Source organism: Choloepus didactylus, chromosome 6, assembly GCF_015220235.1.
Source record: "Choloepus didactylus isolate mChoDid1 chromosome 6, mChoDid1.pri, whole genome shotgun sequence".
Taxonomy (NCBI): Eukaryota; Metazoa; Chordata; class Mammalia; order Pilosa; family Megalonychidae; genus Choloepus; species Choloepus didactylus.
The window spans coordinates 60,202,272-60,214,731 of record NC_051312.1 but is presented as its reverse complement, the minus strand read 5'-3'; the positions used below and the strand labels follow the sequence as shown (position 1 = coordinate 60,214,731).

General features: G+C 37.4%; 1 protein-coding gene and 1 pseudogene across 1 annotated transcript in view; one reads left to right on the top strand and one right to left on the bottom strand.

The window, feature by feature from the left end:
• The window catches only part of NELL1 (neural EGFL like 1), a 925,820-nt gene that overhangs the window by 109,256 nt on the left and 804,104 nt on the right, over positions 1 to 12,460 (top strand).
• Positions 7,849 to 8,106, bottom strand: LOC119536012 (annotated as a pseudogene).

The window sequence follows — 12,460 nt, the reverse complement described above, 5'->3', positions numbered from 1 at the left end:
AGTAGCTGTTAAATTCTATTAAAATCCTCTTTTGGGTGACTTTTGGGATAATTTTGCATTTTCCCCTTTTATCTATTAATGTAATTAGTTACATTAATACAGTCTGTTAAATTGGACCATTCCTGAAATCCTCAGACAAGCTCTCATTTACTGATGTTTTATTTATGATTTTTGTATCAACAATAACAATAGCAATAATAATAAAATAATGGTAGTAACTAAAATTATTTTCTATCACTGATAAATGCTTGGCATTGTTCTAAACACTTTACGCTCAATAACTTTTTAAACACTTAAACATTTTGACTCTGATATAAGTGAGACACAATAGGTTTTTTTCTGTATGTGATTTAATTTGATGCTCTTTGAAGTCTTTCATGCTTTGGAATGGTTTAAATATATAGGCAGTACTTCTTCTGTAAATGCCTTTTAATAGAATTAGCCTGAAAATAATATGGGCTGATAATTTGTTTTGGGGGTTGCTGGGAAAGCTTTTATTATTGAAAATATTCATTTTCCTTTTTTGTTATGGTATTGTTCTATTTAATTAACTTTGAGTTCTCCTTTGACTCAATTTGCATTTTTAAGGAAATCATTTATGTCATTGAGTTTTGCATTTTTTTGGCAAATAGTTGTGCATTGTATTCTTTTATACCTGTGTTTTTATCTTCTTATTCATCTCTCTAGTGTAAGATGTATGTGTGTCTTCTTTTCTTGGCCAGGTCACCATGGTATTGTGTAATAAATTGGTCTTTTTAATAAAATAGTTCTTAGTTTTATTGATCAAGTCTATTATTTTTCATTTCAAATTCATTGGTCTCTGCTTTTCTTCTTACTGCCTTTTCGATCATTTTATTGGCTATTTTAGTAGCATGAATGCTTAGTTTTGTTTTCGGTATTTTCTGTACGCTGGTAAAATCATTGACTATTTTATGCTTTCTTCTAAGTGTTGCTTTTAATATAGCCCATGGGTATTGTGATATTGTATTTTCATTTTCTGTAGTTTTCTACTCTTCTTAACTTCAATTTTTTATTTACTCTTTGATCCAAGTTAGTGATGTATTTAAAATTTCCAAAGTGATTAAATTAAAAGAGATATTTAATGGATAGTTTCTGGTTTTAGTGTTGAGATTTAAAAAAAGGGCTGTAAAATTTCTAGATTTGGGTTTGCTGAGATTTTTTTCTTTGATGACATTGTACATGTTCAATATTTTTAAGTTTAGGAGGAGGAGCATTTTAGAAGAAAAAATATGTATAATGTACTAATATATGTGTGTATTCTTTAATATTTAATTTTTAAAAATGATACACGTATACACACAGAGAACTTTACCTGTATCACATTATAGTTGTGTTATTCAATACTTCTGCATATTCTTATTTATTTATTTCTTGACTGCTTGAACTGTGAAATTCTGAGAGAGGTAGACTCGTGGCTTCTGCTGTGATTAGGGTTTTCTCACATTCCCTTGAATGGGTTTAAAGGCCAGGCCTGGAAATGCACTACATTTCATTGATCCATACTGGGAAATTATGTCTAGAAATGTGTTAAGGATGAGAGAACATGGATATCAAAATAACTAGGCAGGTAGGTCTCTGTCTTGATTGATTGGAATGTTTCCTATTTAGCCTCTGCCCAGATACTTGAAAGGAGCATGGGCAGGAGACTATCACACATGGGTTTCTTCAAGTAGGGTACTTTTAGGCACATCCAAAGCACTAGGTTAATAAATATTGAAAGAATAAATGATTCATTTTCTCCATCTTTGGTTAGAGTTGCCCAGAAATTTCATGGCTAGCTTTAAAGATTCACCTGGATATACTGTCTCCCAGATAAGTGTTGCCTGGATGTGCCTCTTGTGAGAGGCTACACAAGCAGTGAAAAGAGCAAAGGTTTTGGCATCTGGAGACTGAAATGAGTATCTTCGGGTTTTTTTGTGAGAAATAGAAGTGTTTGGGAAGCATCTAGCATAGTGGTTGGCACATAACAGGAACCCAATAAAAAAAGCCATGGTGATGATGGTGATGATGACATGACAACATTGTTGAGATGAAAATTTGATGCTGAGGGGAGAGAGGTGCTGAGGACCAGATGAAAAAACAGTCATTTTCCGTGTTCCATGGTTAGAGGATAATGGTGTCTGTCACCCAAACCTGGAAATGTTCAATTTCCAGTGCATTCGCCTCTGCTGATAAAGCACAGTGGGGTACCAGTAGTCTGAATCTGATCACCCTCCCTAGCCATCAGATGCACCACAAGGAGTCATCATCCAACGGCCCTTCCCAAGCCATCAGCCAGGGAAACTTCATTTACTGTTTTGGAAATCACTGCTTCAATTTCTGCTAGGCTTCCAGCTACTCTTGGGTAAGGTCATTATTGAATTAATGGGAGAAGAGTTCATTCAGAGGATGAGTTCCCTTCTAGCCAAAGGCAGGTGTCTCTCTCCCCTAGTGGAGACCCAGCAGCCAGGGGTGGATCGTGTGGAGGGCTGTGATTCTTCATACCATGAGTGAGCTTCTTGGCACAGCAAAATGTGGAAACTCTCTAGGTAACCGAGCCAATTGAGTTCCCATGAATATCTTAAGTGGTAGATAAAATGAAACGGAAAACTCTAAAATATAAAAACTATTGAGAAGATACCTGGAGGTAGCAATTGAAATAGGCTCTTTTATGTAATGGAATGGGTACTCTGTTATTAATTCTAATCTATATTTCTAACTTGATGGATTTTTTTTTACAATACCAATAGAGCACATCAAATGAGCAACAAAAATGAATCTGTCTTGCTGAACTATCTTAATGGCTTTGCAGATTTAATGTTTATTTTTCCTGATTCAAATGTGTTAATATAGAGCTTTGTTAAAATAGAAAGCTTAATTAACATAGATTAAATCTAATTGACTGCTCTGCCAGTATATGCAACTCTATAACATATAGTGGTAAATCTTCTGTTTTACAATTTTACTCCTAAATTATAGATAAAATTAAATCTAAGCATAATTATGTAGGAAGCTGAAAGCTAGGGATCTAAGAAAAAGCTTGTGAGGAACACTTATATGTGGAGCTGCAAAGGAGGACATTTTTGGATTCCTAAAAAAGCATCTTCTTTTCGAAAACTTTGTATTTCAGAAGATACGCTTTAGTTTTCTGTGTTCTTGTGGAAGAAAGGATTTTCCACTTTGATGCCAGATACATCTGGGTTCAGTTCTGTACTATATAAATTATCAGATGTGTGAACTTTTTTTTAAAATGCAGTTTTGTTGAGATATATTCACATACCATACAGTCATCCAACGTGTACAATCAGTTGTTCACAGTATCATCATATAGTTGTGCATTCATCTCCGCAATCAATTTTTTGAACATTTTCATTACTCCAAGAAATAAAAATGAAAATAAGAACAAAAATGAAAGTAAAAAAGAACACCCCAAACATCTCAGACTCCTTTCTCCCCATTATTCATTTACTTTTTGTCCCCCTTTTTTTCTACTCCTCTGTCTATACACTGGATAAGGGGAGTGTGAGCCAAAAGGTTTTCACAATCATAGTCATACCATATGAGCTATACGGTTATATATTCGTCTTCAAGAATCAAGGATACTGGATTGCAGTTTAACAGTTTCAGATATTTCCTTCTAGCTATTCTAATACACTAATAACAAAAAAGGGATATCTATATAATGCATAAGAATAATCTCCAGAATGACCTCTTGACTCCATTTGAAATCTCTCAGCCACTGAAACTTTATTTTGTTTCATTTCTCTTCTCCCTTTTGGTCAAGAAAGTTTTTTCAATCCCATGATGCTGGGTCCAGGCTCATCCCTGGGAATCATGTCCCACATTGCCAGGGAGATTTACACTCCTGGGAGTTATGTCCCACGTAGGCAGGAGGGCAATGAGTATTTCTGAAGTGTTGGCTTAGGAAGAGAGGCCACATCAGAGCAACGGAAGAGGTTCTCTAGGGGTGACTCTTAGGCACAATTATAAGTAGGCTTAGCCTCTCCTTTGCAGTAATAAGCTTCATAAGGGCAAAGCCCCAAGACTGAGGGCTTGGCCTACTACAATGGTAGTCCCCAATGCTTGCGAGAATATCAGTAATTCCCAGGTGGGGAAGTTTAATATTTCCGGTTTTCCCCCAGACCCTCAGTGGGGCTTTGCAAATACATTTTTATTCTCTGCCAAAATTACTCTGGGATGTATTGGGGCTTCATGCTAACCTGTACAAACCAACCAGACTCACCCCCTATTCAAGGTTCCATGTAATTATGGTGTTGGAGTAAATTGACCATACAAGTTAAATTATATAGCGTGCTACAGAAAATGTAGATTTTCAACAAATAAACATCTCTTCCTTTGGTCACACATAGAAATTGAAGTTTTAACACACAGTCAGTATCATCCTTAGTCCAAACCAAGCCCATTTTATTCAAATCTCTAATTAAAATCTGAGCTCTTTTTCAGCTTCTTTAACATTTGCTGTATGGGTAATGCTGACATTCATAGCTGCTAAACTCTGGCTCTGCGTCTCAGATGTCACACAGATACCTGAAGTTCCAGGAACCGACCAGGTTATACATAAACAGCACATCATCTCAGAATTTAGAAATAACCATAACAACTCATGAATGGATGTGACTGCTGTTTTAGAGCTTATAATCTAGGAACCTTTACCATAAACCTTCCTCCGATAACCTATGCTCTCAGATTCAATTCTCAGAGTTTGCACATTATAGTTAATCCATATTAGTGATGTGTTATAATGTTTATCTTTTCAATTCTGGCTTATTTCACTCGACAAACCGTCCTCGAGGTCCATTCACCTAGGTGCCCACCTTACAACTTCATTTCTTCAAGCCACCACTCAATATTCCATTGAATGTGTGTACACCACAGTTCACCAGTCCATTTATTGTTCGATGTACCCTTAGGTCACCTCTGCCCATTGCATATTGTGAATACTGCCACCTTAAACACCAGTGTACAATGTCCATTCACGTTCCTGCCTTCAGTTCTTCCAAGTATATACCGAATAATGGGGTTGCAGGACCATATGGCAACCCCAGAGTTAGCTTCCTGTGGAACCACCACACTGCCCTCCAGATGGGCTGCACCATTCTACTTCCCTACCAACAGTGAATAGGTATATACCTCTCTCCACATTTTCTCCAGCACTTGTATCCCTCTGTTTATTTTTTAAACAGTTTTATTCATACACCATACAATCCATCCTAAGTAAACAATCAATGATTCCTGGTATAGTTACATAGTTACCCATTCACCACCACAATCTATATGAGGACATTTCCATTTCTTCCACAAAGGAGAAAAAAAATGAAGGCTAAAAATATAAATGATTGAAGAAAAATAAAAATAAAGTAAAATACAATGTAAAGGTCAGAAAAAACCACCAACCACCAAGAATCACATATCACTCCCTCATAACCTCCTCTTATAGACATTTAGCTTTGGTATATTGCCTTTTTTACAATTAATGGAAGCATCTTACAATGTTACCATTAACTATAGACTATAGTTTGCATTGAATATGTTTTATTTCCCTTGTACAATCCAGTTTTCAACACCTTGCAATGTTGACATTCATTTGTTCTCCCTCTTTTAAAAACATTCTTATAGTTGTACATTTAATCACCATCATTGACCACTCTAGGTTTCACTAAGTTATGCAATCCCAGTCTTTATCTTCTGTCTTTCCGTCTGGTGTCATACATGCCCCTAGCCTTTCTCTTTTAACTGTACTCACACTCATCTTTGTTCAGAGTACTTACAGTATTGTGCTACCATCACACAGTGTTATGCTATCCATTTCTGGATCTATACAGTCAACCCTGTTGACATTTATGTACTCCTTCAGCATGAAATTCCAATTTCTAACCTCTTTCTATCTCCTGATAACCTGTGTTCTCCACTTGAACTCTCAAATTTTGCTCATCAATGTTAATTCATATTAGTGAGTCCATAGAGTTTCTGTCCTTTTGTTTCTGGCTAATTTCCCTCAATGTAATGTCTACTGTCTATCATTTTGAATTTTGTAATTTATGTGTTATATCTTGTTTTATTTTATTTTCCCTCTCTCTCTCTTTTTACTCTCACTGATAGTCTCTGTTTATACTCTCAATTCTCCAAACTTTTCTCTCCTGTCTTTTCCTGTCTGCCTGTAGTGCTCCCTTGACTATTTCCTGTAGAGCAGTTCTCTTGTTCACAAGACTCTGTCAGTGTCTGTTTCTCCGAAAATATTTTAAACTCTCCCCCCCTTTTTTTTTTTGGCTTTTACAGTGGGAGTTTATTTGTTCACAAATTTACAGTTCTAAGGCCATGAAAATGTCCAAACGAAGGCAGCAAGAGGTAGATACCTTCTCTGAGGAAAAGGTCGATGGCGTCTGGAACACCTGTTAGCTGGGAAGGCACATGGCTGGCATCTGCTGGTCCTTTGCTCCCAGGTTGTGTTGCTTTCAGCTTCTGATTCCAGCACCTTTCTCCTTACACATCTGTGGGTTCTCACTTAGCTCCTCCGGGGCAAACTAAGCTTCATCTCTTAGCTTACCATCTCCAAACATCTGGGACTCTGTCGGCTCTGGGCCTTTTCTAAGCATCTCTGAACTCTTTTCAAAATGTCTGCCTTTTATCCTCTCATAGAGGATGCCAGTAAACTAATTAAGACCCACCTTGAATGGGCGGGGCCACTTCTCCATGGAAATAATCTAATCAAAAATTATCACCCACAATAAGTCTGCCCCCACAAGATTGGATTAAATGAATATGGCTTTTTCTGGGGTACATAATAGGTTCAAACCAGCACATACATCAATCAAGTATTTGTCTTTGTTTATGGCCCATTTTTTCCCACATATAATTTTTCTTTTATTTTTCAATGTATTGATGTTTTATATTATAGTTTATGGGTTGCTTTCTGGGTTTAAAGGGTCTTCCCAAGCCTTAAGTTACACAAGTATTCTTTTCAAACTTCTAACATTATTTTGTTTTTTATGTTTAACTCATCAATCCATCTGGAATTTACTTTTGAATATATTTTGATTGCTAGTATTATTTATTAAATTTAACTTAAATTTAAAATTTCCCACCCAACTGAAATACCATCCTTGTCCCAAATATCACAACCTATTTGTAGGCCACTTATTCTATCCCAGTGATCTATTTGTTTATTCCTAAACCAATGCCGTACAGTATTGATTGCTGTGGCTTTACAGAATATTTTAACAACTGGTTTATAAATTTAAATTCAGTGGAGATCGTCTAACACAATAACCTGTGTTACCAGGCTAAACCAGTTGTATATAGAACTTGGAATAAAACGTATCTTACCATCTGTGCATGTATTTGAACTTTCTACAAATATTAATAACAGAAACCACTTGAATATCAGGGTAATATAAGGCAGCAATGGTCAAACATAATCTGATTCCAAATGTCTGAAAAAAGCAGCCTCTTCTGATTTGCCTTTAAAAGTAAATGAATGTTAATAAAATTGAATTTGTAAAGCAAAGTTATCCAAATCAAATACTACTTTTCTCACTTATATACACTTTATGTATTGAACTTCATATAAGATTTTGTTTATAAAATGGGTTTTATTACCGGTAAGTTTTTAAACTATTAATCCAATATATAATTTTAGCATATTCACAAATGTTATTATTAATTACCACTAATTCCTGTTTATCTGATTTATTATTATTTTTTAATGGAAAACAAAAGTGCAAAATTCACTCAATAAGTATCATTTGATCCTTATGCACTTTTGCTGTAAAAAGTGAAGTTCATGATTTTAGAATGATTTTAGCAATTTATCAGCAAAGCAATCAGTTATCATACAGTTTCAATAATTGCCGTGATTTCCTTGAACTGTCTGCAGAAACTCTGAAACTGTGTAGTTGTCATTTCAAAGGACTTGTTCTTTACTTGGCCTGAATGATCTGCCACTTTTAGCATGACTGCAACATAAGGATATTTAAGAGATCTGCTATTGTCGGAACTCACAGCCATACCCAGTTTCTATTGAAGATCTATAAGCTGGTTGGTGACCTGAGACTTAGCATCTAGCAGCGGCTCGCTAGGCCCCTCCATGGGGGACCAAAGCTCAGACAGTGGACTCGGACTGACCTCTCTCTCATTTTTGAAGGACAGTTTTGCCAGATATAGAATTCTTGGTTGGCAGTTTATCTGTTTCAGTATCTTAAATATATCATGCCACTGCCTTCTTGCCTCCATGGTTTCTACTGAGAAATCTGCACATAGTCTTATTGAGCTTCCTTTGTATGTGATGGATCACTTTCTCTTTCTGCTTTCAGAATTCTCTCTTTGTCTTTGTCATTTGATGATCTGATTATTAAGTGTCTTGGAATAGGTCTTTTCGGATCTATTCTGTTTGGGGTACACTACACTTCTTGGATCTGCAATTTTGTATCTTTCTTTAGAGGTGGGAAATTTTCAGTGATTATTTTCTCCATTATCATTTCTGCCCTCTTTCCCTTCTCTTCTCATTCTGGGACACCCGTGACACATATATTCATGTGCTTCATGTTGTCATTGAATTCCCTGAAACCCTGCTCATATTTTTCCATTCTTTTCCCTATCTATTCTTCTTTGTGTAGGATTTCAGATGTTCTGTCCTCTAGTTCCTGAATTCTTTCTTCTGCCTCTTCAAATCTGCTGTCATATGCCTCCATTGTCCTTTTCATCTCTTCTGTTGTGCCTTTCATTCCCTTGAGTTCTGCCAATTGTTTTTCCAACTTTCATGTTCTTCCTTATATTCATCCAGTGTCTTCTTTATATCCTTCATGTCTTTTGCCATATCTTTCCTCAACTCATTGATTTGATTTTTGAATTGATTTAGCATATTTGTTTGAAGATCTTTAATTAGTTGTTTCAACTCCTGTGTCTCATTTGAAGTGTAAGTTTGTTCCTTTGACTGGGCCATATCTTCATTTTTTCTAGTGTGATTCATAATTTTTTGTTGTCTAGGTATCTGATTTCCTTGATTACCCAAATTAGATTTTCCCAGACCAGATGGGCTGAGGTCTCAGGAAGAGGGTGTAATCAGTATCAAGTTTCTCTGAGGATGAAACCCAGAAAGTTGTCAGACTTTCCTGTGAGGCCTCTAGATGCTGTGCTTTTCCTATCCTCCTCTGCAGGTGGTGCTTGTCAGGCTGCAGCTCCCCACCTGCATAAAGAGGGGTATTGCCTTTAATTCTCAGTAGGTCCTGTCCCTGCCATGGGCTGAGAGTGTCAGAAGCCAAGCTTAAGCTGTTTCTGTTTTTTTCCCCCCAGGCTCTAGTTTCTGAGTTCTCTGAGGGAGGGCAGCCACTTGAGCTGGGCACTGCTCCCCCCTTTTCTTAGGGTAGATAAGCCCTTTAGGGATTTATCTTCTACACTTGACTTCTTTCTTTGTCTCTGTAAGTGTCTTAACTCCTCCTTTGCCTGGATCAGCACTGACAATAGAAAATGGCTGAGGCTTTCTCTAATGAGCTACTTGGAATGAAATAAAAAAAGAAAGAAATCCCCTTTTTGGAGCCAGTCCCCAGCACCCCAGTTACCAGTCAAGAACTAGAGTTGGTGTACGATTCTATGTGAAGGTTTTAGTAGGTTTTATTCAACTGGTGAAATATCTGTACTCTCTGTTATCCATGCTCCTTTTGAAGTGTGTAAGCAAGTGTCCACATTTCAAACAAATAAGGGGTGCCTATAATTTGAGAGACTCCCTCATCAACCACACTCAAGAAATACTAATGAAAACACACCAAATACTAGGTGTGGTGCTAGATGCTGGGATATAGTCATGGGGCATTTGGGGGTGGAGACAGTCAGTTAAAGAGACATCACAGAGTGTGGTTAGTGCTTTGACCGAAGGAATATGAGGAGCACAGAACAGGGCACCTTACCTTGCCCAAAAGGAGTTGGAAAGTTTTCCCACTGAGAGTAATGCTTAATAGGCTAAAGAGAAGAATAAATAGAAATCAGGTGGCAGAAAACAGTGAATGGAAGAAGATTCTGGATACAGCATAGGTGTAGGGAGAGAGATGAGAGCGACCATGGTGCATTAAAAGAACTGAGGAAAAATTCAGCATGACTGGAGAATATATGGGGAAGAAGAGGTGAGGTGTGGCAAGAAGGGAAACAGGAGAGGCAGGAAGAGGCCAGATTGTGAATGGCTTTGTAAGCCTTGCCTCAGGGTTTTAGCCTCAGGGGCTTAGCCACAGCGGTTTGCCAGGGCAATGGGGAGCCGTGGAGGTGTGACATGAGTCGATTTGTGTTTTAGAAAGATGACGCTGGCTACTGAGTAGAAAATGGTATGACAGAAGGCTACTTGGAAGGCTGCTGCAGTCATCTGGAATCTAGACTCTAGATAAGAGGATAGAGTCTTGGATACAATTGGATACTGGTGGTACAGTTGGAGAGAAGTTGATTAATTCAAGAGAGAATTAGGAGGTAGAGTGGACTGGATGTAGTTTTGTATGGGATGTGTAGGGAGGAGTCAAGGGTGATGCCCAGGGCTTTGGCTTGGGTGACTGGGAGCTACTATACCCTGAGCAGGTAGGGCAGGGTGGAGGATGCTTTTTTTGTCATTGTGTTGTGCATGTAACATAGCATAGTTCCTTGCTTTTTCTTGTTCAGTGCTTTTTAGTTGAATAAATTAATAAACATACAGAAAATCTGAAAAGGTTAATAGTGGATGGTAAATATTCTCTGGTAAATGGGATCACCTACTTCAATGGAAGCTTCTTCTGAACAATATTAAACAGCTAAAAGCAGAAAATGTGTATCTTCTCGACATGCTTCCCAAAGCTCGACAAGAAACCTGCATTCCATCATTTTTATCTTTATACCTAGCAAAGTGTAGACAAAACTCAAAGGCAGAGTTTAAAGTATGTATATTTGAAGAGCAAGAGGATGAATAGTTAAGCTGCAATATGCACTGGAAAGTAATAATTTTCAGGCAGAAATGAAAGTAAATGGAAAGATCTCATGTCAAGAAAATGAGGAGGTTTTTCAAGAACGCGCTAATTAAATAAAATTTAAATCTCTGTCATAAGAAATGAAGCTGTTCAGATGACTTTTGACCTTAATTGAAGACAAGAAGAATCATAGCAATAGAGTATAATGTTTTGAGCAAATTGCTCATGCTTATATATATATGCATATTAGATTTTGGATTGCCTAGTGTTTGAGAAATGGAAAAACAGCAAATGTAGCCATTAACCTTTACTTTTGTAGTGCAAAAGTCACAACTTCATTAATATTTATGCATGAAATCATTTAAGTTCAATAGAATGCTCCTAGAGAATTTAAAAAAAATCATCTTCTTTGACTTTCTTTGGAATTAGTAGTTGTAAAACACTTGCATGTCTGGGTAATATGTATTCACTTATTTGGTTCTGTGGAGTGAAATGCAGACAGCTAAGCCTTGTACTGATGAGACAGATTTAACTCATTGACTCCCTAAGTTCTGGGTGGGAGGCACCCCAGACTGTCAGAGCATTGATGAGGATGGTGCAGTGGCAGAGATGCTGGGCTGCCAGTCAGAAGACGTGGGTTCAAAGTCCTGCTCTGTCAATAGACATCTGTGCAACTCCGGGCAGGCCCCTCTCAGTGCTTCTGTTTACTTATCTGTCAAATTGGAATTCACTCATAATTTCATCAGATACTAATCTGTTTCAGACACTACTTTATGCGCTAAGAGGATTGGTGGATTCTTCAGTGATGAAGAGGACATGCAAGAGACCTGTCAGGGAACTTGCATTCTAGTGGGCTGAGTCAGATGTAAATAATGACAAAATGAAATCCAACAATAGATGCAATGGAAGAAAACAACACAGGGGGCAATGGGCAGGCCAGTGGAGAAGCAGAACCCTGGGAGGCTTTATGAGGATGGGTGGGACATTTGAACTGAGTCAAAGTGGGAGTCAGCTATGGGAAAATCAGAGGGAAGAGTGTTTTAAGTAGAGGAGACAGTCAATACCAAGGCCCTATGGCAGGATCCAGCTTAGTGGACAGACTAAGGACTGGTGTATCTGGAGCTTAGTAAATAGAGGGTGAGGAGAGGGAGTGGCTCTAGATGAGGAGATGCTAACAGTAATAGCTGCCTTAAGGATTTCACAATATGAGAGAGGGCACCTCATAAATGATAAAATATCATATTTACAGAAGGCCATATCATTTTGGGTAAAAATCACTTACTGAGCTTCTGCCATGTGCAAAGAGTATCTGCCAATCCATTGGAATTGCTCCTTGGGAATCAAAATAACTTCCCAATTTATGAAACTATGATGATTACATAATTTTTTTGGAGAGAAAACGAACTCAATAAGTGTGTCTTTTTTTTGTCTTCAGAATTGTCTAGTTCCCCCCGCCCCCTTTTAATTGATTAAATTGATTGCCAACAGTCATAGCCTGGTATAAAGAGTAAATAGGCAATTTGATG